This window comes from Sus scrofa, chromosome 7 (assembly GCF_000003025.6).
Source record: "Sus scrofa isolate TJ Tabasco breed Duroc chromosome 7, Sscrofa11.1, whole genome shotgun sequence".
NCBI classification, from domain to species: domain Eukaryota; kingdom Metazoa; phylum Chordata; class Mammalia; order Artiodactyla; family Suidae; genus Sus; species Sus scrofa.
Genome location: NC_010449.5, coordinates 49,277,907 through 49,304,458, shown reverse-complemented (window position 1 = coordinate 49,304,458; position 26,552 = coordinate 49,277,907). Strand labels below are relative to the sequence as shown.

The following is a 26,552-nucleotide window of genomic DNA, read 5'->3' as shown; positions in this document are numbered from 1 at the left end:
AAAGGGTATCCCTGGGCAGGATGTCCATGTTTAGTTTAGATGGGAAAACAGAGTTCAGGCAACTAACTTAGCCGCTTTCATAAAGGACTCCTGTCTCCTGTCACCTGGAGGCAGGTAAGACATCCAAGAATCTAGGTGCATAGAACCACTGCTGGTCCCAAATCCTGGGAGTCCACGTGGGGCAAACCCAGAGAGCCAAGAGAGCCAAGAGAGCCAAACCCTGTGGCCACGCTGCTGCTGATAACCGGTCTGCACCCCGGGCATCTGTGTTCAAGTGGAAAGATGGTTCTCTATCCTAAATCTGGACTCAGAACTTCTGGATACAGAGCCCCTGCCTGGCCCTCCATTCATGAGAAGGACAGTGACGTCCAAAGCCCTGAAAAGCATCACCTCAGGCTGCACCATGAGCCAGTGACAAGGGCTCTCCACAGGCAGGCCCTTTCCAGGAAGAAATATTAATATAAACAAAAAGAAGGTCTGGCATGAGATGAGAGTACCTTTCCTGTGCATCATTACCATAATATATTATCTCTTAGGAGTGGGAAATTTTTGGACACTGCTTAAGGCCATGGTAAGCATCCCTAGGCTCAAAGAAACCACAGAGTTACAGAGTTTCTCCTTCTCACTTTGTGGAAAGCTCCAGAACTCAGGGCACCCTCTCTTCAGACCACTAAACAGCAAGAGCAATACTCCAGCAGCCTCTCTGATCCTGTTTATTGTTCCTGGGAAGGCCTTCCCCAGGGCTCGCTCTCCTCCGCAGGGGCAGAAGGAAAGCAAGAGTCTATGACAACGTATTTCAGAAAGACAGGTGGGGATAAATGCGAGACCCGAGCCCCTGTTGGTGAAGCAATGCTGGTGATGCTCAGAAGCCTGACTGCCCTCTGCCTCCTCTCAGAACCCACGGCGGCATCAGACAGCTGACCCACCGTTCCGTCCAAAGACACTGTGTTTAATAAACATACGCCAAGGGCAGCTTGACCTATTCCACTCAAAACTTCTGAAGAAGAATTCCATAGTACTAATAAACAAAGTCTTAATTTAGCTACTCTACTGTGTTCATAAAAATTGGAAAGCTATTACAATTTTTTTTTAAACCAATGTACACACTGGAAGGTACTCCAGGAAAAAAAAAAAAGTCCCTTTCTTAAAATAATGCTCTCCCCTTTAGACAATCAATGTAGTGGACCTGAGACATTTAGACAACATGAACAGCAACGACTTAATAACCGTATCATCTGCCTGCTTCTGATAAGAAATCTGCAATTTTTTTTTTTTTTCTGAAATGAAGGCTAAAAAAAGCATGTTGAGTCCATTAAGTCCCCAAAGTGAATGGCTGAATCACTGCCAGCACAAACATGGACAAAAACGTAAGTCACCACTTCCCAAAGGAAGTCCCAAAGGACATCAAGCCCTAAAGCTTCTCCAAGGACAGGGGTTTCATGGTCCAACAGGTTAGGGAAAAGCCACACACCTATCCCCCTTCTCGGAGATGCCGATGTCCACTAAAAACATACTGAGAAGTCCCAATATACGGTTTGTTAGTCACAGTTTGTTTAATTAACACTGCATATCATAATGGTCTTTCCTCGTGAAAACTCGTTAAAATGTGTTATCTCCACAGCTAATATTCCATGCAACACTAGTTTATGTATTTTATGATTTTATTTTATTTTGTCTTTTTAGGGACGCACCCACAGCATATAGAGGTTCCCAGACTAGTGGGTGAATCAGAGCTACAGCTGCCGGCCTACACCATAGCCACAGTCACAGCAACTCGGGATCCGAGCCGTGTCTGCAACCTACACCACAGCTCATGGCAATGCTGGATCCTTAACCCACTGAGCAAGTCCAGGGATCGCTTCTACAGAATGCATCCCACACAAATACAGAAAGACGGAGGCTCACCATCTTCAATGTCCCAAACTACCCTTACCCAAGAAGCACTGCTAAGAACGCCTGACACATTCCAGTTCTAGTTCTTCTCTTGGCATCTGCATTTGTGTATCTTGTACCCATTTCTCTACTGAGATTCAGAGGTTCTTATTTATTTGCATGATCTCTCTTTTCTTTTCTTTTTTTTTTTTTTTCTTTTTTTGGTCTTTTTGTCTTTATAGGGCCGCACCTGCACCATATGGAGGTTCCAAGGCTATGGGTCTAATCGGAGCTGTAGCCGCTGGCCTACACCACAGCCACAGCCACAGCCACAGCCATGCCAGATCCAAGCCGCACCTGTGACCTACACCACAGCTCACGGCAACGCTGGATCCTTAACCCACTGAGCAAGGCCAGGGATCGAACCCGCAACCTCATGGTTCCTAGTCGGATTCGTTTCCACGGCGCCACCATAGAAACTCTTGCTCTCTCTTTTCTAATAAAGAAATTAGAGCTTTGTCATGTTTTCTGAAAATACTTTATGCTATTTCCCCGCTCTGTTGCTTGCTTTTTAGGTTGAAAGATTTTTTAATACTAGAGACGGCATTATGCTGCAGACTTTTAAGAAGATGGGTTGGTCGGCTTGGGTTGCCATAACAAAACACTACAGACCGGGTGGTCTAAACAAGAGAAATGAATTTTCTCACAGTCTGGGGCCTGGGAAGCCCAAGGTCAATGTGCCAGCCAGTCCCGCTGCCGGTGAGAATTCTCTTCTTGGCTTATAGACATCCATCTTCTCTTTGTGTTGTCACATGTTCCCTTGCTATGAGGCCACACCGATCCTAGGGCCTTACTCTCACCACCTCTTTTAACCTCAATTACCTCCTACAAGCTCTATCTTCGAATAAGTCACATTGGGGGTTTGGGGAGATACAATTCAATTCACAGCAGAGGAAAAGATGAATTGTTGCAACCTCATTAATTGGGGAGTTCTTCCTTTTCCCCTGAAACTTTTTGATGCTCCTTCTGTCCTATTTTTTTTTTCTCCTTTTCTTTTTTTCTTTTTTTTTTTTGGTTGCACTCACTGTATGTGGAAGTTCCCAGGCCAGGGATGGAACCTGCACCACAGCAGTGACCAGACTGGATCCTTAACCCACTGAGCCACAAGAGAACTCCCCTTTATTTTACCTGAACATAGAAAATGTGTCTGTTTCTAGAATAACTATCTTTTTTGTCAACTACCCAGTTATCTACACTGCACCATTATAACATATGTAGTGATGCAAGTTTCTCACACTATTCTTACCTTTCAGAATTATCTCTGTTCTTCTTCTGGCTTATTCTTCCACTTAAATTTTAGAGTAATTTGAAAAAGATATAAAATTTAACCTTCGGGAATTAATTGTATTATCTTGAACCTACAAATTAATTTGGGGAAAAAATGACATTTTTGCAATAATGAGAATTTTCTTTTGTCTTTCTTTCGTTCTCTTTTTTTTTTTTTTTTTTTTTTTTTGCTTTTAGAGCCACACCTGTGGCATATGGAGGTTCCCAGGCTAGGGGTCCAACTGGAGCTACAGCTGCTAGCCTACACCATAGCCACAGCAATGCAGGATCCGAGCTGAGTCTGCCACCTACACCACAGCTCACGGCAATGCCAGATTCCTAACCCACTCATCAAAGCCAGGGACTGAACCCAAAACCTCATGGTTCCTAGTCAGATTCCTTTCCACTGAGCCACGACAGGAACTCCAAACTCCAATAATGAGAATTTTCGATCAAGAATAGACACATGCCTATAATTCACTCAAGACTTCCTTTCTAGCTCAATAAAGTTTTTCATTTTCATCATACAGGTCCCCCAAATTTCCCACATTGCTTAGTTCTGGATACTGTGCATTGTTATTATGATGTGATATTGCATGGTGTATTGTATCATTGCATTTCCCAGATTATTCCCTAACTCATTAGCAGCTAAAACGATTGTGTTAGGACAACTCTGTCATAACTGAGGTCAACTGATTTGACCCGCAGCTAAGGTAGGTGCTGTCTTCCCCACCCTTGCTGTTCTGTGTATCTAGTTTCCTTTCAAAATTTGCATACCCAGTTTAAAGAGTTTCTAGGACTATTACCATGTATTCTATCATTTCACCATTAAAAAAATTGTTCTAATAATGTGCCACTAATTCTCCTGAATTTTCTAATTTTACAAATTCTATGGTCTACAAATAATGATACTATTTTCTCACTTCAACTAGTTAAATGTTTAATTTCTCTTCATGTCTTGTGTCACCGACCAGAACTTCCAGAATATTCAGTAATAATGACCCATAATTAGGTAACAGAAAAGCCATAGTGCTTTGCAGTGAAACCTACTTGGTTTCAAATCACAACTCAAACACTCCCTAGCAATCATCTACTTTAAAGGATCATTTTTAAGATGAGAGAGAATGGATGTGAAGAGCCTAACACAGGGCCTGGGAGGCATGCTTGAGCAAAAATGATGAAAATTATCATGATTATGGTGATGATAAGCAAACTTGCTTGGTCCTTGAATTTAATTGTAATGACCTGCTGGTTAGGCTAACTATGCTTTATGACATCAAGGGAAACTGCTCCTCTCCCTATGCCTTGGTCTATTTAAGGAACAGATATCTCATTTTACCAAATGCCATTTTGGTAACTAAGATAGTGTGTTAGATACCAAATAAGCCAAGTGAAAGATGCCGTCAGTGAAACTAAAATTCACTTTATAGGTTAAGCTTTTCTCTAGTATCTTAAAAAAAAATTTTTTTTTTTTTTTTTGCTTTTTAGGGCCACACCCTTGGCATATGGAGGTCCCCAGGCTAAGGGTTGAATCAGAGCTACAGCTGCCAGCCACAGCAACTGGGGATCCCAGCCATGTCTGTGACCTACACCACAGCTCATGGCAACACTGGATCCCCAAACCACTGATCGAGGCCAGGGATTGAACCTGTATCCTCATGGATCCTAGTTAGATTCGTTAATCACTGAACCACGAAAGGAACTCCTCTAATATCTTTTAGGAGCCCCTCTTAACACACCCAAATAAAAATATAAACAATGTCTCTCTTCTCTGTAATCTATGTCCGTATCTACTGTGTGATTAGCAGTCAGCCTCCCTTGAAAAGTGACAGCCTGCTCCCCAAATCTAGCAACTTTTCCATATGACTCCAAAATAAGTTAGCAAAGCTCCTGGGACATCTATCCAGAAAAGGTGGCCAGAGGAAGGTCACTCAGCAGGTCAGAGGTGAGCGTCCCCAAAGCAGAGTCTGGTGTTAAAGGGAGTACAGAGGCCTATCCATTTGGATGGAAGACAGCCCTGTGAGCATGTTGTGGATTCACTCCAGGGTCTTTGAATTTCACCCCAAAAGGAAGAAAAGTGGAATCCTGACCACAGCTCCGGGCAGAGAGGAAATCAGCTCAGTTACCTACTGGTGACGATGTGGCCGAGGTCATGCCCTACCCTTGGAAGTGCACACGAACACAGCCTTTGTGGAGGATGACCTGGCGGTATGTGACGAGAGGGTCCCAGAGCTCTCTGTGTGTGTGTGTGTGTGTGTGTGTGTGTGTGTGCGCATGTGCGGGCGCGCACGCTACATGCACAGAAAAAGATAGAAGGCAGATACAAGTCCATCAATGTGTTAAGCTTGGCTATTTCTGTTGTGGGACTTAGAGGTGGGTTTTATTTTCTTTTAAAAGCTCTTTCAGTTGTTGACTACACTAGGTTTTGTTTCTATGAACATGTGTTCATTTGATGTCAATCTAATGATGGGCTAATTTAATGACCACAAAGAGAGAAATAAATATTTTTAAAAGGTTTCACTGTAAGACACAGTAGAAAGCATGTATGCCTGGAGAGATAGAAGCAATGAATGATCGAGACAGAGATAAAGGAAGGGGGCACTTTTTACAATAATAAGAGTGTCACAAGGGGATCCTGCTGTGTAGCACTGGGAACTATGTCTGGTCACTTGCGATGGAGCATGATAATGTGAGAAAATAGAATGTATACATGTACGTGTGACTGGGTCACCTTGCTGTGCGGTAGAAAATTGACAGACCACGTAAGCCAGCTATTGTGGAAAAAATAAAAATCATTATAATAAAATAAAATAAAATTCACAGCAAAATTGAAAAAAATAATGAGTGTCCAACAATGGAATGGATTGTCTTAATAACGATGATAAACATTCTGCATAAAAATATTTAAAATACTTTGTATTGGGAGTTCCAGTCATGGCACAGCAGAAACGAATCTGACTAGGAACCATGAGGTTGTGGGTTCAATCCCTGGCCTCGCTCAGTGGGTTAAGGATCCGGTGTTGCCGGGAGCTGTGGTGTAGGTCGCAGATGCGGCTCGGATCCTGAGTTGTTATGGCTATGGCTGTGGCGTAGGCCAGTGGCTGCAGCTCTGATTCAACCACTAGCCTGGGAACCTCCACATGCTGTGGGTGCGGCCCCCAAAAGACAAATAAATAAATAAATTAATTAAATTAAATTACTTTGTATAAAAGTAGTAGGATTTGGAGTTCCCATCATGGCTCAGTGGTAATGAACCCAACTAGTATCCATGAGGATGCAGGTTCCATCCCTGGCCTCGATCAGCTGGTTAAGGATCCAGCGTTGCCGTGATCTGTGGTGTAGGTTGCAGACGTGGCTCAGATCTGGCGTTGCTGTGGCTGTGGTGTAAACTGACAGCTGCAGCTCCAATTTGACCCCTAGCCTGGGAACTTCCATATGCTGCAGGTGCAGACCTAAAAAGAAAAAAAAAGATAATAAGATCTGTGTTGGGTGCTAACCATGTTCCAAGCCCTTCACGCATGCTTTATATCCCGTCTACAAGATCGGCATAAAGCCAACCCATTTTACAGACAGGGAACTTGGGCAGAGAGAGGTCAGTGCCACGGCCCGACCACATGGCTATGAAGTGGCGGGGCAGGACCTCACCGCTCGGCCACCCACCGCAGGGCCCTCGGCTCCACAGTCCTCAGGCATAGGACCCCGTCCCTGGGTGGGGATGGGGGCAACTGCAAATCACAGGCTCAGGTGGAGGTTGTGCAATGTGCAGGAAATGTTCACGATTTGGGGTCACAGGCAAACTATTTATCACCCCTAAGCTTCAGATTCCTCAGCTATAAAATAAGGAAAATACCCAGATTGTTCATAGTTACTGTGGGGATTAAGGAAGATCACTTATTTAAGATGCCTTTCAGGAGTTCCTGCTGTGACTCAGTGTTAAGGACCCGCCCTTGTCTCTGTGAGGATGTGGGTTGGATCCCTGGCCTTGCTCAGTGGGTTAAGGATCCAGTGTTGCCTCGAGTTGTGGCCTAGGCTGCAGCTGCAGCTCTGATTCAACCCCTGGCCCAAGAACTTCCACATGCTGCAAGTGCAGCTATAACGAGGAAAAAAAAAAAAAAAGATGTCTTTCAGAAGTTATTTTCCCTCTCCCCTTTTAGTTTTCCCCAAGAATGTTTTTTAAAAGCAGGTGTGTGTGTGTGTGTGTGTGTGTGTGTGTGTGTGTATTTTGTCTTTTTAGGGCCACACCCGCGGCATATGGAGCTTCCCAGGCTAGGGGTCGAATCGGAGCTACAGCTGCCGGCCTACACCACGGCCACAGCCACGCAAGATCCGAGACCCATCTGTGACCTACACCACAGCTCACAGCAACATCGGATACTTAAGCCACCGAGTGAGGCCAGGAATCGAACCCGCAACCTCATGGTTCCTCGTCGGATTCGTTAACCACTGAGCCACGACGGGAACTCCTGTGTGCGTATTTTTACACAACCTTTCAGCAAATAACCTCAGTCGTCTTATCTATAAAATGAGCATAATAATAAATACTAAATACTTCATGAAGTTGCTATGAGGATTAAAAAAGCGAGTATCTATAAAGCTCTGAGAATGATTCCTGACACACAGCAAGCACTTCTAAGTGAGTGTTAGGTTAAACACACACACACATAGAAACCTGATGACCTTTTTTTTTTCATTGTAAGGAATTAGGTCACTTCTATGTCTTTATTTTTGTCTTCTTAGGGCTGCACCCATGGCATATGGAAGTTCCCAGGCTAGGGGTCAAATTGGAGCTGTAGCTGCCAGCCTACACCACAGCCACAGCAACATGGATCCCAGCCACATCTTCAACCTACACCACAGCTCATGGCAACGCCAGATCCTTAACCCACTGAGTGAGGCCAGGGATCGAACCTGTGTTCTTTTTTTTTTTTTTTTTTTTTTTTTGTCTTTTTTGCTATTTCTTTGGGCCGCTCCTGCGGCATATGGAGGTTCCCAGGCTAGGGGTCTAATCGGAGCTGTAGCCACTGGCCTACACCAGAGCCACAGCAACTCGGGATCCGAGCCGCGTCTGCAACCTACATCACAGCTCATGGCAACACCGGATCCTTAACCCACTGAGCAAGGGCAGGGACCGAACCCACAACCTCATGGTTCCTAGTCGGATTCGTTAACCACTGCGCCATGACGGGAACTCCCGAACCTGTGTTCTAATGGTTACTAGCCAGATTCATTTGTGCTGAGCCACGATGGGAACTCCTATGACTTTATTTTTAAGGGTCTGTCTCACAGAAGGGCAGGAAAGGGGAACAGAGGGCCTCAGAAGGGGGTGTGGCCATATGACTGACTCCTCAGCAGCCCCCACTCCTAAAACATTCCCCAGGGTGATGCTGCCGCATAGGGAGGCAAAGGGGTTGCTCCAACCCGGGGCTGCCTGAGCCATGGTTCTTGGCCTGTGCTGACCCCATGCTGCCTCCCTCTGCAGAGTTCTGCCTTTAAACTGGCTGGTCCGCCTTATATCCCAGGGGGGTCAGCAGATGGGCCCCGAGTGTGCCTCCACCCTCCACCCGAACGCCACTCCCACCCACGTCCCTGCAGAGCTTCATGCACACACCCCCCACCCCCACCCGGACAGACGCGGACACAGCTCCCTCCTCACTACACCCTGCTGTCACCCAGGAGAGCTTCGTCTGAGCAGGTGCACCTGCCCAGAAGCTGTCACCTTCGTCCCATCGCAGCCGGGGGACCCACATCCCCATGGAGCCTTCAGAGGGTTGACAAGGGCCAGCAAGGGAGCCTGGACATCCGGGACGAATCACCCATGCTCTCTCTGCTTCCCTCTGGGCAACCCAAGCAGCCACTGGCAAGGAACTCAACTGAGAGGAGCGCGAAGGTCATGGTCCTTGCCTTGATGTTCCCATGCGGTTGAGGGCTGACCACACTTAAAAATGAGAGGCTGGTGCCGCCGGGAGCGTGGATGCCTCCTACTGACCAGAACACCACTTACCCACATGCACACCCATCCTAAGAGCAGATGAGGAAGTGACAGCTGTACAAGTAAAGGCAGAGTCACTGCTCCCCTTCAGGCCTCACCTCAGGATCTCCTCACCTCCCACTCTCCCTTCAGCCCCGGGCAATCAGGACTTTGTCCTGTCAGCCCACTGGGGAGTGGCCGTCATCACAGGGTCTCATCTTATCAAGGCAAACAGTTGCCTCTCTGCTCTGACCTTTGGTGTGGATGCAGCTCCGGCCCCTGTCACCAGCTCCCCATCCTGGGTCGCCAGGGGCCACATGCCTGTCCTCCCCGACACGGGGCCGATCCCCCCATCTCAGCTCCTCTACCAGACCTCAGGGCACTCACACAGCTCCCTCTTCTCCATCTATTCTCTCTCCAGGTGACCTCACTCAGGCACTGGCATCTCTGCCATTTCTTGACTGATGATTCCCCAATCCAATCAGCAAGTCACCTCCTAAGGGTCTCTCCATCCCCTGGGTTCTGCGGCTGGCCCACCATAGGACCTCCCGGTCTCTCAGCAACCCCCTCCCATTATTCATAGGGGAGCCTGAGCTGACTGGTCCAGCCCTTGCTTCCACCAACTAGCAGGTTCCCTTTGCTCTTGGCACAAATGCGGTGAGTTCCTGTGGGGTCCACCCTTCCTGTCCACCTCTTTGGCTCTGGTCATAGTGCCCTATCAGCTCTATATACACACCACCTTCCCTCTCACCCCAGGGCCTTTGCATATGCTGTGTTCTGTGGCCAGAACACAGCATATGCAAAGGCCTCTCTCCACCAAGTTAACTCCTTTAAGATTCAGCTCCAGCATCACTTTTCCAAGGAAGCCTGTCCTGGGCCAGGACCTTTCCCTCCAATCTAGGTCTGGTCCCTGGTGATTCACTCTCATTGTACCTGTACTTCTGTGAATGAATGAAGGTCACAGGGGTCCAGGTGAAAGCTGGCAGGACCTGAACGATGGAGGCACAAAGAGGGCATTCCGAAGGAAGGAGATGATGTCAATGCCTCAAAATACATGATGTGTCACCAGCAGAGCCCAGAAAGGGAAGACTCTAAAAGCCTTGGTCACCTGATCCTCCTACACTGAGACTGCATGGGGCAAAAAATTTCTGGAGAAGGAAGATAAATATGGTTGGGTCGGTTGCATATTTATATCTCCCACAGCACATACTTGGTACACAGGGACTCTGCCACAAAGTAGAGGCGTGTGCCTTTACACCTTCCTCCGTCCACCTATTTGGAGGTTGCACGCTGAGTAGGCGTCTGGTTCTAGTTCTGGCTTTATCGCTACACAACGCAGTCTCTCCATCTATTCTCCAACTGAAAAATGGGGTTAAGCAGCACCTCCCTTCCTTCTGCAGAAAGTGCCGTGAGAAAATGGGGCCTGTTTCGATTACAAGCAGCATTTGCCACGCTCGGATTTTGAGCAGCTGTGCTAGAAGCTGGACAGTCAGAGGTGAAAGGACCCATCCTGCCTCTGACAGGTTCCACCTGGAGTGTGAGGGAGACATAGCCAGGTAATTTTATACCGAGAGCTGGGTGCTGTGCAAGAGACTGGACTCTGGGTTGTGGGCATGACTGGGGAGATCTGAGAAGGCTTCCTGGAGGAGGCCACACCTGTGCTATCCCGGCAACAGACAGCAGAAATGCTTCAGGGAGGAATGAAGTGTAACAGAAAAAATACGCTTTTCCTAAATGTATCCCTTTGATGGTGCCAGAACTTCTGAGCAGCTGCCCTGCGGGGCATACCCTCTTGTTCACATCCAGTCATTGAAGCTTTCTGGCCTTTTACCCCCCATGGCACCTCCAAACAGGACACAGAATTATTCCCCACCTCACACACAGCTCTCTTGTATAGATCCTTGCACAGGACCCCTGGTCATCACCAATGACAAATATACCAATAGACAGAAATATCTCATCTACAGCAGCCCCGCCCCAAATGCTAATCTCCCCCGCCCCAGGGAAAGGCTCTTTTCCATTAGACACAGGGATGGAAGGACCGCCTGCCCTTACACAAAGTTGCAGGTTTTCAGCTCACCGCAACATCACTCCGAGCCGAGGATTCTGAAAGCTTCACCCTAATACAGATTATGCTGCTTATGATACAGCCTCTAGCTAAAGACTACTTCACATTTCACATGCAGACATATTGTGTAGAATTCCTAAAATATAGTAGAGGCAGCGAAAACCTGGAAAAATGTGAAACATGAGAGCATTTACAGAGGAAGAAAACATGAGAAAATGCAAAACCACCGTTTTGTCCACCCCACCCCTGGCAAGGTTTCATGGGAATCTAAAGAAATCTCTTCATCGTCACACTAAAAATCTTAATGACATGCAAAGTTTCATGATACAACATAATATTAATAACCATTCCAATAAAGAAAAACAAAAAAAACCAAAAAAACCCCCCAAAAGGGTCTCTTCTCTGCATGGTTTGGAGGGAATGAGGGGAGGTAGCTAAGCTAAGAAAAACGCTCTCCTCACTATTCATCTCTCAGAATAATTCTTTTCACAGAAGGCACATCAAATATCACAGCCATACCTTTTCAGAGGGATTAAACAAAGATCTTTCTTCCTTGTGACCAGCACCTTCTTGAGAGACTCTGTTATCCGTGCAGAAGAAATGTCAGAAACCTCTGGGAGGAAATGAGCCGCATTTGTATTCCGCTCAGAAAATGTCATCACAGATCTGTTTACCTTAACTGTGGACCATGATTCAGCCGTGACAACTGTCTTGCATACTGATCAATTTATTTGCAGCAAAATTTCTAATGTTAACTGCTTAGGTTCTGAAACATCGGTGACTTGGATTTCGTGGGCAGCCACAACACACATTTGAAATCCCTAGGCTGTTATCAAAACAGTTCAGGGAGCCATCCAAAAGGATGCCTCCTCCTGATGGGCAAATGAGGGAGGGTCCCTTCCACTTCCGGAAGGAAGGCCCCCAGCACATGACTCCCAAAGGCCCTCCTTAGGGTGGGATGTTTGTAGCACGATGTAGAGAAAATTCCTGAGACTGAGAGCCGGGGGGATTCTGACTCCAGGTCCTTGCTGGACTTGAACCAGCTGTGCAGCCTCTGGTTGGCAGCCCTCATCCAAAGGCAGGCTGGGCAGGGGTCTCTGCAGCAGGCAGAAGCGGGGACACATGGGAGGAGAGGACCACTGGACCCCGGAAAGGAGGCAGAGGCCAGGTCCTGCCTCCACCCTCTGGTGTCTCCTGCCTGGACGCCGAGCCCTGGCTGTGGGTTTGAGCCACTCCCAGCCGGCTGGCAGGTTTGGCATCAGGGATCCAGTGCCAGACCCAAGGCAGCCTGGGAAGACACCCTCCCACCTCGGCTAACAATGCTGGCGTGGGCAGAGCCCTGCTCCCTGGCCCGAGTGGGCAGGGCTGTGGCCTTTGGAACACACGGCACCAGAGCCCACCAGGGTGTTAGCACTCATACGCCCACTAGTATCTAAGCCCACCCTGATGGCTGATGTCCCTGCAGCCCTGCGTGGAACTTTATGAAAAGGGAAAAACCTACAGACCGGGAAGAAGATGGGCAACCGGTAATTCCAGAGGAAGAAAGGTATGGAGGCTACTGTCGAGGCTATGATTCTGAAGGAGACAGTAAGAGTGAACTCCACACGTGGCCTGGGCCCCCTCGGTGAGATAACAAACAAGAACCCACATATCTAACCACAGTGGGGGCTCTACCCACGACTTGTCTTAGGCTTGAGTCAAACGCAATAGCCGCAGACCATCAGCGGACGGTGGGTCTCATCATTCAGGCAGAAGGCAGGCCAGAACACCGGGGTTGAAGGCTTGCCGTCCATCAGCAGACAGGCTGCCCCCAAGAGGGGTCTAGAGGCCCAGGGTGTGGCCCTCGGAGGCCCGAGTCTTCAGCATCAGAAGCTCATTGCTGCAGGACAGACCTCAAAGAGAAAGTGCAGGGTATCCGACTAGTATCCACGAGGATGCAGGTTCAATCCCTGGCCTTGCTCAGTATGTCAAGGACCCGGCGTTCTCATGAGTTATGGTGTATGTCCCAGACATGGCTTGGATCCCACGTTGCTGCGGCTGTGGTGTAGGCTGGCAGCTACAGCTCTGATTCGACCCCTAGCCTGGGAGCTTCCATATGCCGCAGGTGCGGCTCTAAAAAAAAAGAAAAAGAAAAAAAGCTCCAAAAGAAAATGCAGAGTAATGGGCTGGCGGTGGGAGATCCTGAGGTGGGCTCAAAGCTCTGACTCCCCACATTGGGACGTACAAGAAAGAAGGGTCATGGGATGGGAAGAGTTCAAACACTACACTGAGGGGAACCTGCCAGACAGCCAGACTTGTCTGCTTGAAGGACAGTCCTTGAGGCAGGAGGCAAAAAGAAACTCTCTTCAAATACGTGTGAGAGACCTTCCTGTATAAAACGGGAGAGGCCGGTTCTTGATTATTGCCGAGGCCTTGGCGTGGTGGCCAAGGATATGGAGGGTGAGGGAAAAAATGAATCACTCAGATGCGTGTTAACTGTCCAAACACTATTTGAAGTTGAACAGAAACCAAATGCATGAAAAATGTCTGACATAAAGCGAAAAGCTAATAAATTATGGAATACCCACACAGACAAAGATCACTCAGCCATTTAATATCACAACGCCAAAGAATAATGTTACCGGAAAATGCTAAGGACACATTAGTAGAGCAGGATCCAAAATCTTATAGGCAAACCTATTTGTCAGGGATCCATCAAAATGCCGCTTCAGCCACAATACCTGCCCTACCATTTGTCTTGGCTTCTGAATGAATGCCTTGACCTTTGAAAGGACAAGTGGTGGAATATCTGTCTCAGGCTCGTGGCTGGCATCCGCGAACATGTGGGTAATCAATGACCCTGTGATCACACAGGTCACCCTTGTCTCTACATCTATATTAGATCATCAATACTACAGATGAGAAGGGCCACATTATTATTTAAGTTCAAATATTCATTCAGATATAAACAGGCACTCTAGATGAGCTAATGTTGACCATCTCCTTGGATGTAAGATAAATGTCTCAATTCTCTCATTCAGATGGTTAGGAAATACATCACTGTAGGAGTATAATGTGTGATAATTCACTGCCATATGGTGAGCTATGACTTTTATGTGCAAAACCGATTATTAAGAATTTTCAAATACTCAAAAGGAAGGGGAAATAATGCAAATATTAAGGGTCAACGCATGAGCTTGCTGCCTTTAGAAAGACCATTATATTGTTTTTGAGCCAAGATGTCCATAGAGCCATAATAAGAATACAAAGCAGCATAAAAGAGATTCTTAGAATATGCTGAATATGTTGGAATTAATATCTTTGTGGAGTTTTTTGGTATAGGTCCTGGTCTTTGTAGCAATAAACAATTACCAGGATTTTATATTTTTAAAATCTACTTGTTTAGGCCATGTAACTTTCAAGAAAAATTCTTATTTGGAGATGTTCATATCTGTACAAGGATGAACTAAGAGCCAACTCTGTCAACTTTGCTACCTCAAAAATGCACAAAGGAGAAAACCTTCAAAATCAAGAACATCGAGATGATTTATAGTAAATCATCAATGACGTAAATGCAGTTGAGAAAAAAGATGAGAAGAAAATGCCAGGGAAAGACAAGGTCCCCCCAATATCTCTTGCTCTTCCACCAAGCTCAACTGCAAACAAACATCTATTTAATATCTCCGGCTGCAGCACAACGAACACAGGAGCACATCAGCAGCGGACGGAGCCCAGGTATGCTTCTTTCTGACCTCGATGTCAAACTTGCACCATGTGACCACTACTAATAAATAATAATAGAATAGTCATAAGACCTACTTTTGTTAAAAGGTCCAATTTCCATTTAGCGATGGTGACATTCAGCTCCAGCCTCAATCACAGCCAAATATTGACGGCCAGACATCCAGCACCAGGGCCGCCTGATTTAATTCAATGCACATACATACATACCGCAGAGACAGACTCTGTGTGTGTCTTGAGGTAAAGACACTAAAAAGGGGACAAAGCTAATACCTGAATGGTAAGGCGACCTGTGATTTTTATTTCCCACTTACCATTTTCTTTTTTTTTTTTAATTTTACTTTTTTTCAGACCACTCCCATGGCATATGGAACTTACCCAGCCAGGGGTAGAACCCAAATCACAGCTGTGACCTACACCATAGCAGCGGCAGCCACTGTGCTGGGCTGAGGTTCGAACCCTCGACACCACAGAGACAATGCCAGATCCTTAACTGGAACTCCACCATTTTCTACGTAGCTAAGCTATTAAAACTCAGGATAGAAGACTCTTATGATCAGGAATACAATGCAAGTGGTGGAATTGAAAGTAAGAGACCAGACACAAGATACTGGACCCTGTGAGCAGGTTGCTTGGGAGCTCAGAACAAAGGGCTCAGAGTCGTGCAGCCACCCAGAGCTAAGCAAGTCTACCCTGGGGGAGGGGAAGGGGACTGGAGGGGAGAAGGCAAGCCCACTTCCCTGCAGGGAGGGGACCAGTTCATCTGCTCAGTATTATTCAGAAATCTGACTTGGTCCTGAACTGCTCTTGGCCGTGCCCTCCTCTCAGACATGACCCCACACTTACCCAGCACTTACTAGGTGCCAGGCACAATGCTGAGCTCTGAATAGAGAGAAGGAAAGATGGAGCCACTAAGGTGAGGAAAGGAGGACCAGCAGACCAAAGACAGGTGGCTCTGTGAAAAGGGACACACAGGTAAGTTCAGAGAGCTACCGGTGTCGGCAAACCCAAACCTGGACAGCGATCAGCCGGAAGGGCCCAGAGGCTCTGGGGGTGGTAAATGAGAGCGTTTGGGGTGAACACTGCTGAACCAATAAGCAACAGACAAAGCGAGTCAGGCTGGAATCTCAGACACACTGTGGCCTTATCAGTGTCATCCAAACAAGGACACCTCTGACGGGAGAGTGGGACAAGGATTAAATCAGACAGCACACAACGGTGGGCAGATAGCATGTGGTCTACTTGCAGGACCGCTGGCCCAGCCCCAGGGAGAAGGGCAAGCTACCATCTTTGATACCAGGATCCACATGCCATGAAAAGCAAACACAACCCCACCAGGACACTGGATGGTTAAAAATCTGGTGGATGTGGGTCACCTGGGAATACCACTGCCTAATTTAGACTCTCTGAACCACTGGGCAACCAAGACTTCTGGTACATTTCACTCAAGCGCTAAGGGGGTGGCACTGTGACAGAGACCCTCGGGGAGACATGGTGGAAGCAAGACCACGTGGTTACAATCTGCTATTAGCGGAATACAGGTCTCTATTCCCTGAGGGCAGGGAGCAGAGTCTACTCATTTTTCTCATGCAATCATGACCTCCTTTCATGACTGTCATGTTTTCCTTGTTGCCCTGTTCGAGATGAACTGGGTCCCTTAGGACGGGGCTCCTGGAAGCCCTGGTGAACGCTCAGATCCCAACTGCTCTCCTGAGCAAGAGGGCTTTACCCACTTGTTGCAGACCATATATTTGTGTCCTCCTCAAATTCATATGTGGAAATCCTAACCCCTAAAGGAATGGTATTTGGAGGTGGGGCCTTTGGGATGTGATTAAGTCACAAGGATGGAGCCCTTGTGATAGGAGGGCTTTTTCAGTAGAGACAGGCATGCTTCCTCTCCCTGTCCCTCTGCTCCTGGCCACGTGAGGACACAGCAAGAGGGTGTCCTGGTTGCATCTGCCAACCAGGAAGAGGACTCTCACCAAACACCAAACCTGCCAGCGCCTTGATTGCGGACTTCTCAGCCTCCAGAACTGTGAGAAATAAACATTTGTGGTATAAGCCAACAGCCTGGGGTCTTCTTGTTACAGCTGTCTGAACAAAGACACCACCTCTGGCCTGAAAGCCAGCAAGAAACAGGGTGCCTGTCTGGTGAGAAGTTGGGACTTGACCCATGGCTGGCTCACCCAGGCGGGATGAAGCCCCACACCCATGTCCTCAGTAAAGATGGGAGGGGGGAGCTCTACAATGATGAGAGTTGGGCAAGGAGACAGAAAGAAGGAGGGGGTGACTGGGTGAAGTGAGTGGAGGTTTCCCATACAGAGGATGGAGAGCGCGTGCCCGCTGCTGCTCGCGTCTGCAGGGCATCATAGTGGAATGCCCTGGGCACTCAACACATACTTTTCACATGAATGAATGAATGAATGGGCAGATGAATTAATTTTACTCTGAAGGCGGCCCAAAGGGGCACATAAGAGGGTCTCAATTATTCAGGTGCAAAATCAGCACCAAGTGGCCAATGGCAGTTTGGAAACTATCTATGGAGTCTACCCTCCACCACGTCCAACCTAGTAATGGCCTTGGATAGAGTATCCTTCTGACTGCCTGCTGCATGTGGAGGGAGACAGGGGAGAAAGCTGACCCGAGACTGCCTGGGATGAATGTGGTCAGAGGTGCACAGGAGATGCTGCTGTTTGCACCAGGAGGGAAAGGGAGCCCATGGGAAGAGGAGGAAGAGAGGACGGGGATCCCGCCGTGAAGGGAGGTCCGTTCAAAGCACTGAATGGCCTCGGCTCAGCAGCACTGGGTTCTGCCACCTCTGAAGCAAGAGGCAGATAGTGGCTCTTGTCGGGGCTCCTGTGCCCTGAAGCCTAGACCCTGAGGGCTCCTGAACAGTGGAAGCCAATGTATAAAGGAGCAAGTTTTCTGGATTGCTGGACTTTCTAGCCCAGAGAAGGAGGGAACCCCAGAGGGAGAGCTGGGAGCCGGGGAGGCAGGGGGGGCATCGCAGACAAATGGCCGGGAGGCAAAAGGAGGGAGGCCACAGAGGGCCAGGAGGACCAGTGCTGGTCACCTGCTGTAGACATCAAGGGACATGTGGCTCCCTGATGACCATGAATGCGGGTGCAAACTCCAGGGGTCCCAGTCGCTCACCTGGAAGTGGGATCCAAGTGCGGCCTCACAGGAGCAGGACTCGGAAAGAATAAATGAGAAGGTGGCCTTGGTCTTGGATGTTCCCACCTTGCACCCAGGACTTAAGAAAAAGCCATGGAAAAACCTCCAAGAGGGTAACACCTTTTTTTTTTTTTTTTTTTTTTTTTTGTCTTTTTAGGGCTACACCCAGTGGCATACTGGGGTTCCCAGGCTAGGGGTCCAATTGCAGCTAGAGCTGCTGGCATATACCACAGTCACAGCAATGCCAGATCTGAGCTGTGTCTGCAACCTACACCACAGCTCATGACAATGCCGGATCCTTAACCCTCTGAGTGAGGCCAGGGAGCGAACCCGCAACCTCATGGTTCCTAGTCGGATTCGTTAACCACTACGCCACGACGGGAACTCCCTCGAGGGTAACACTTTTGACCTTTCTAACTTAAGCGCCTGGTTTTCCCCTCCTCACCTCCACTGTCCTGCTCCAGAACATTCTTCCCACCCCACCTTCTCCCTCTCTTCCACCCCCACCCCACCCTGCCTTCCTCCATCCCCCTGCTCCATCTCCAGCCTGCCGGCTCTCGCACCCTGCGTCAATTTCCTCCTGACCCTTCCCTCTGTCTCTTGCTTTCTGGGTCCACTTCTCAGCCCTTGGTCATCTCTGATTCCTGCCAACACTCTGCTTCTCCCTGATGCAAAATCACAGATGAACACCCATGCACACCATCACCCAAACACTCTCTGAGGTCTCTCTGCCCTGGTTTTGTCCCTGAGGACTCTGCCTCCAGCTTCAGGTTTTCAGGTGTGGTCACATGTGACTGCTTGGCTCCACTTGGAGGTTCATGTCAGTGAGGTCACCTTTCCACAGGGGAACACAGAAAAGAATGTTGTTACACAGCCTCAAGTCCATGGATGCCCCATGTCACACTGTCAACGGGGCAAGGGCGAGCCCTTCTTGTGCAGGAAAGCTTGTCAAACACGAACAAAAAAGACACAAACCCTTCTGATTCCTTAGCTGCACTTCTTTCTATAAAATGCCTTTTCTCAAAAGAGAAGAAAAACATGGAAACATGGCCCACAAAAAAACTAATTAAGGAAATCATGTGTCCTTCCAGAGATATAAAATTCCCTTGAAAAAGTTTTATGACACAAAGTGGTTTGCTTGTTGAATATACTCCTTGATGAATGTAAATCATCCGTCATTCAAGAAATACATTTTGTGTTCAGTTTTAAACAGTGAGTTAGTCTACAAATACAAACTATGCAAAAGGGTAACAATGTTTATATGCAACACATTAAAATCTGTTTTCAAAGGGACGATCACATCGCTTCTGCCTGTGCTCTTTGGTACCAAAAACCAAATGGGATTTGTTCCCCGTGGTCCAATTTCTGCTGGGACCCTGATATTTGAAGGGAGGAATGGGTGAGCCCCTGGAGGCAGCTGCTGGGGTTTCCCGGTTCCACAGAAAGCCTGGGAGTGGCCCTCGGTCACCAGGGGACCACACTCTCCAGCTACAGATGAAGACCCCAGCGCCCAGAGCTCATGGCAACATCACTTTGTGTCTCGGAGACTCTGGCCCACACAGAAAGTCGCCCCCAGTCTGGTCCATCCGGGTCAGAGGCCGGCACACTTTTTCTGTGATGGGACCCATTTTTGGCTTTGTAGGCCATGGTTTCTGTGGCAACGCCTGGTCTCTGTGGTTATGGTCCCAAAACAGCCATAGATGGTATGGAAATGAGTGGGTTTGGCTGTATGCCAAGTTATCAACTGACATTTGAATTTCATATAATTTTCACATCTTGAAATATTCTGTGGATGTTTTCACCCAACCACTTAAAAACGTAAAAATCATTCTAGGGAGTTCCCATCATTGCTCAGTGGTAATGAACCCGACTAGCATCCATGAGGATGCAGGTTTGAACCTTGGCCTCGCTCAGTGGATTAAGGATCTGGCATTGCTGTGGCTGTGGCGTAGGCTGGCGGCTGCAGCTCCAATTAGATCCCTAGCCTAGGAACGTCCCTATGTCGCAGGTGCAGCCGTAAAAAAAAAAATGCAAAGAAAACCCCTAAAACGTTCTTAGCTTGTGGGCCACAGAAAAATAGGAGGCAAGCCAGATGGGGTCTATCAGCCATTATTTGCAAGCTCTGGTCTAAGCAGATAGGCCTAAATATTCTGCCTGAGAAGGGCCCAGGAGAAGCTGAGGAATCTTCTATCTCAATTTAGCTGACTGGAGGGCAAGGCATGGCCCTCCTGCTGTGCCCCCAGAGACAGAGGTGAACAGCTGTGAGCTTGTATTTCCACACCCTACAAGAGCAGCAGTTAGATGGGAAAGACGTCGCAGGTTTACCTATTGAGAAGAACCCCAATAGCTTTGCGATGCTGAGCTCCCAGGAGTTAGGATCTCGACCAAGTCAAACTCTCACGAGGTCTGTGGTCAGTTCCATCAGACCACCTGAGAAAGGGACTGGGGCAGCTGCACCTGGGCTTGTCCAGGCAGAGATCTAGGGGTGGCTGGTCACTTCAGAGAGCCAGCTTCTACTGCTCGGCCTCCTGCCAGATGTTCCCACCCAGCAGGCCCCCCAAGCATGGACAGAGAAAGTTTCAATCTCCAGGGGATCATTCAAGAAGGATGGGGGACACACAGCCTGCCCTCGGCACCAGAGGGCTGGCGGGCCAGGAAGAACTGCGACAGCAGCGCAGGCAGATGAGGAAGGTGGCAGAAACCTGCAGAAGCGGCTAGGAACAAGCCCTCGGGACATGAGAAAATGCCTGGACAGGCTGCAGAGCTGGGGGCCTTATGATAAGAAATGGGAGTGTCCCAGCCATGAGGCTTGTGGGGGACAATGCACAAGCATGAGTACAAGAGAAAGTGCAGTGACAGAGAGGATTTGGGCCTGGCCTGCAAGAAAAGTCAGTCAAGCTGCTTCCACATGTCCCCACCCAGGCCCCCAGCAAGGGGCTGTGCCTCTAACGGGGTTCTGGGAGGGGGCTTAGAACAGCTGGCCTCGGAGACCAGGGCAAGCTCAGTGCAGGCAGAGTGCCCTCCATGCCGCTTTCAGGATCCAGAATGAAGCCTCAGGGTTACCTGGGAAAGAAGCGGGCGAGGGGCTTTCAGAGGGAAGCAGCTGGTGGGAGAAGCGCCTCAGAGATGAGGCATCTCCTGTCCTGGAGATGAGGAGGTGGGGCCAGATCTGGTCCTCTCATGACCAAGACATGGGCGGGAACGACATAGACGCTCCACTCAACCCCTGTCACAGGGCTGTCGTTCCTGCAACTCACCTGCTCCGAAGAGAGCCAGGGCCTCTGGGAGGAGACCGTGCAGGGCAGACCGAGGACCAGCTAATCACAGGGCTTGTGCTGCTGACTTGGCAGGGACGATTCAAGGTTCAGGTTCTGTTTTTTTTGTTGCCTTTATTTGGGGGGGATGGGATGGTGGTGACAGGTGGCTTTTCCTCAGGAAAATCCCCCTGTGCCGGTTCCCCTGACTGCTGCCCACTGCCCCATGCAGAGTGGGGTGGGGGGGGATCATGATACTGGTGATGGATATGAATGAAGATGGGCAGAGTGCCGGCTGGCGGGACACTCCCCTAGGACATGGTCTAGGGCTGCAGAAGGTGAGATTCATGCCCATACAGCACTACCCAGGGCAGGGCTCACACCGAGCAGGGTAGACTGAGCTCACAGATGAGCTGACCAGACAGAGATGCACTAGGTCAAACACCCTACGTGGACATCGACCCCTTTGAGATGGCCGCATACCTGAAAGACGGTGACCGAACCGCCCAGCCAATCAACTGTACTGATGAACTATTTGCGGTGATGGCTTGTTGCTGGGCCTTAGATCCAGAGGAGCAGCCCAAGTTCTAGCAGCTGGTACAGTGTCGCCCTAGGGGCCTATGTCTGACTCTACACTCACAGCCCTGCAGCATCAGGAGGAAGGCGTCTGTCACGGATGCTTCATACAACATGCAGCACCGACAGACGCACATTTGTCTTCCAGAACACTGTGCCTTAGGAACACTTTGGAATCTAAACTTTTTAAGACAGGCGTAATGATGTGGAATATTTTATTGATACCACTTTTATTAGTTGAACTGAAAGGGTTTTTGTAAATTTTTTTGGCCAAAATTTTTTTAAACATAGTTAACTTTGGACGAGGGGTACATTCTTACAGAATAAGTAAACAGTTTTTAAAATTGTTAAAAAAACAAAAAGAGAGAAAGAGAGAGAAAGAGACAAGAGATGCACACCCGTGCCCCCTTCCCCCAACCCTGGGCCTACACAGGCTGCCTGACTGCTTTCCAGTTTCTGGTGGAGGTGAGATTATGGCCCTTCATTTCCACACTCCCAGTTCTGATTATTTCTCTGTGTCCCTAAAGCAAAAGAGACCACCAGAGCAGAGAAAAAGCCCAAAGCCACATCCAATATCCCTAAAGGATAAGGCAGATCCCAGTCCTTCAGAGGCAATAGGAGGAGGGGATGAAGAAGCCAGGAAGCAGAGCTGACGCTATGTACATGTCATATTTAAGGCTGGACGGCAGCCTCTAGGGTCCCTCTGGGCTCTGTCTCCTTTGGGCTTGTCTTCCTGGCTCTGGGGGTACCCAAGACGGAACACATCCAAGGAGCTTCCTAATGGGAAAGCTTCTGACTCATGAGCTTTGCTATGGGTGTGAGTGGTTCGATCATACAAATGACGCATAGCTGATCTTTCCATTTTCTTGCGGTTTTACCTTAGATCTGAAGTGCGGAAGGAAACTGGCTGGCATGGCGGCTGGGGAACGGGGCGGGGGTGGGGGGAGAAGGGCTGGCTGGGCCTGGGAAGTGGGGAGACCACACAGATTTCAGTTGGGACAGGTCTCAAGCCGGGACCACACAGGGCGTCACACGGCCTGTTGACTCATCTTAGAAGGCGACCCCAGAAAGCCCAGTCGCAGCTATGGTATCACCTCAGAAGGCCCAGGAAGCCATGGTGGCACTAGGAACTGCGACTCCCGTGCTGGGGTAGAGACCTGAGTAGCACGAGAAGCCTTCTGAGTGGGTGGAAAGAGCCTGATGATGGCTGGTGGTCTCTCACCTGCTGCCCTGTTGTCTCCTCTCAGGGACAATGCTGTCCTATGGAAGTGACTCTGAGGGGGGGCAGCGCCGGGGAAAAGGGGGTGCTGGGCAGGGTGTCTGCTGCATCCTAGGACAGAAAGGTGGTCATGACCCCTGGTGGCACAGAGAAAGGGCCTGGCTTTCTTGGTTGCACAGAGGCTGAGCAGTATTAGGCCACCACCTTTCTTTGTTCTGCAAAGCGGTGTCAGTCAAGTTCATCTCCTCTGCTTTCTGTGCTACACGGAGGAGGTCTGGAATTCAGGAGAGGCCTTCTGAGAAGAAAGAACCTTCTGGGGACAAGTAAAGCCTGCATCTTTTCCAAACCACTTCCTGGCATGAAGTATGCGCCAAATAAATAGTGAGGGTTCGGCTCATTACACATCACAACATTATTTCTGTCTATTTCTAGACGCAGAGGCCAGCTGTGGATGTGAGCAGATGACGGAGAGGGGATGTATATTAAAGGGATGATGTTTTCTCTGAACCAACAGTGGTTCTCTGCTTCCTCAGAATCCTTTCATCTCTTTCCGGAGGAGAACAGAACTCGCTCCCATTAAACTAAAGAATCTGCTTGGCGAAGGCACGTGTCAGGGATGGAACACAACGCTTATGGTCTCAGCTCCGTCAGTTCCTCCCCCGTGTGACCCTGACCCTCCCTCAGTGTCACTTCCCCATTTGTCGCCGTAGGACACAGAAGGGCAGCCTTCGCTGCTCCCCTGTGGAGCTGGGGGAGCCGCTCTGACCCCCCATCCGTAACGATGCATCCCTTGTACTCATGCCTCATGGGTTAAGGTCCAAGAAACAGTAATGGGTCAAAATGGCAACGCACAGGTGCGTACGGATCACGCTGCTCAGCAGTTCCCCTGGTGCCCGTGGAGTCCATACGTGGACGCGGGCAGGATGAATGACTTCATGGCACTGCCACCTGCAGGGCTGGAGGAAAAGCCTGAATCTTGGGCCTCTGGCTGACACTGAATATTCCACTTGGTCCTTCGACAAGCCCAGTTTTTGTTATGCACCTACCAGTGGTGTTTAAGTCGCTGTCCTAACCCCAGGCAAACAGAGACTACCCCTCAGCATGGCGAGGGCCAGCTGGTGAGGGTGGGTGACCTCACACCAAACGCTGGAGAGACGGTAGGAGGCAAGGCTGGGGTGGGACAGGCAGGAGGAAGGGAAGCTATAGCTGTGACTGTCATTCCCAGATAACAGATTGAGGAATAAGGAGGAATTATAGTAGAACTGAGCAGTAGCAGAGAACTTTCCAAAAGCTGGGACGGGTCTGCCTAAATGCCTTACAAAGGAATAAGTCACCAAGAGTGGACCAAGCAAGCCCCTGGCCAGGCCTCGGCTTTATCACAGGGATCCCTGCTGTGACTACAGGGTTGAGACAAATGACCTTACCTTGCTAAGAGGGATGACCATATGACCTTCAACTACTTGGCATGCATGTGTGGCTCAGAGGTTTCCCAGTTAACCTCAACCTCTATAAGCTAACCCTGAACTCAGTTTTTCCTTCCCAAACCATCTGGTAAGATAACTTCCATTCTCTCCCAGCAGACCCTCACTTGTTCTCCATCTTGAGACTCAAAACTCCCCTGCTTCCCTTCCGCTAAGGTTTTCTAGGCCCGCATCATGTATCAGGCAGCATATCAGGCCCGGCCCGTGAACTCAAAACTGAGTGGGGTTAATAGATGCAAACTATTGCCTTTGGAGTGGATAGGCAATGAGATCCTGCTGTCTAGCACAGGGAACTAAATTCAGTCACTTGTGATGGAACATGATGGAGGATAATGTGAGGAAAAGAATGTGTATATATACGACTGGGTCGCTTTGCTGCACCGAAAAAAACTGACAGAACACTTTAACTATGATGGAAAAAATAAAAATTATTTTTTAAAAAAGTAATGTTGTGCTCGTGCTGTGGATGGAATGGTGCCCTGTCCAAAGTCATACATCGAAGCCCAAAAACCCAAATGTGAGAGTATTTGGAAACTGGACTTTGGGAGGTGATTAGGTTTAGGGGAGATGCTGAGGGAAAGGCCTCATGATGGGATGGGTGCCCTTAGGAGAAGAGACACCAGCGAGCTTGTGTCCCCCTTCTCTCCACCATGTGAGGACATGGCAAGAAGGTGGCCCTCAACAAGCCAGAAAGTGAGCTCTCATCAAGAACCCAAAGGGCTGGCACCTTGATCTTGGACTTTCCAGCCTCTAAACTGTGAGAAAATCAATGTCTGCTGTTGAAGCCATGTGGTCTATTTTGTTAAGGCACCCTAAGCCAACTAATACAGTGGGCCGAGAGCACCTAGTCCAAAAGAAAGTCCTTTGTTTGTGAAACGTGTTCCAAACTAAGATAATTTAACCAGGTGAAGAGTAGTGACGCCCTTTTCCTCTTTGTGGACACCAAGAGGAAGCCACCCAATGACTGACGATCACACCCGAGTGAAGCAAGCCCTCCCTTCCTTTGGCCCTGCCCCCTCCTAGGTAGTAGCCTGGAAAGAAAGGGCCCCTGAAGAAGCTGGGTTTGGCTTCCATGGAAAGAAGGTCAAGAGGAAGTGAATTCTGGTGGCAGCCTAGGGCTCCTGTGATTGCGGGGTTCTATGCATCCTGTTATGATGACATCCTAAAGTCCAACTCTATTTGTCCAGCTCTGTTCAGAGTAGAAAATGCGGGCATCAGCCTGACCAAGGTACAGGTGAGGAGCTGTAAATAAACCATATTCAGGAGTTCCCGTCGTGGCTCAGTGGAAACGAATCTGACTAGCATCCATGAGGATGCGAATTCGACCCCTGGCCTTGCTCAGTGGGTTAAGGATCTGATGCTGCCATCAGCTGTGGTGTAGGTTGCAGACTCAGCTCGGATCTGCGGCTGTGGCTGTGGCACAGGCCAGTGGCTACAGCTCCAATTTGACCCCTAGCCTGGGAACATGCTGCGGGTGTGGCCCTAAAAAGACTAAATAAATAAATATAAACCATATTTAGCTTGAGAAGAAACACAGACCTCAAAAATCTTCCTCCCCAGCCACAGAAGGAGCTAGGCAATCAATCACATTTCCATCGTTCCTCTTTAACCCATACACCAAACAAATGCTATACTTTTCTTTTTTAAATCTCCAGTTCTAAGGAGTACTGAATTCAATCGAGCCTTGTGGACAGACTCGGGACCCTGAAACAGGGAGCGGACGCAGATCATGACCCTCAGAGAGCAGCCTGTGGAAACGCTAGTGAAACACCGTCTTCATCAAAGAGAGTGGAACGGAAACATGCCCATTCGGATTTTAAATTTTAAAACAGCTAGAGAGCCACGGTGGCAAAAACAGGACGTCTGCTATACAGTTAAGAAGTCAAAGATTACA

General features: G+C 48.8%; 1 protein-coding gene across 7 annotated transcripts in view; it reads right to left on the bottom strand.

Annotated features, from left to right (window-relative positions):
- Positions 1–26,552, bottom strand: part of ARNT2 (aryl hydrocarbon receptor nuclear translocator 2) — a 191,354-nt gene that overhangs the window by 146,013 nt on the left and 18,789 nt on the right. Inside the window, exon 1 of one of the 7 annotated variants that reach the window (XM_013989002.2) lies at positions 11,754–12,349. The exons of the other annotated variants lie outside the window; for them this stretch is intronic. The gene's annotated coding sequence lies outside the window, so the exon portion shown is untranslated. Of the gene's footprint in view, positions 1–11,753; positions 12,350–26,552 lie in introns of those variants that run through there. 7 annotated transcript variants of the gene reach the window in all.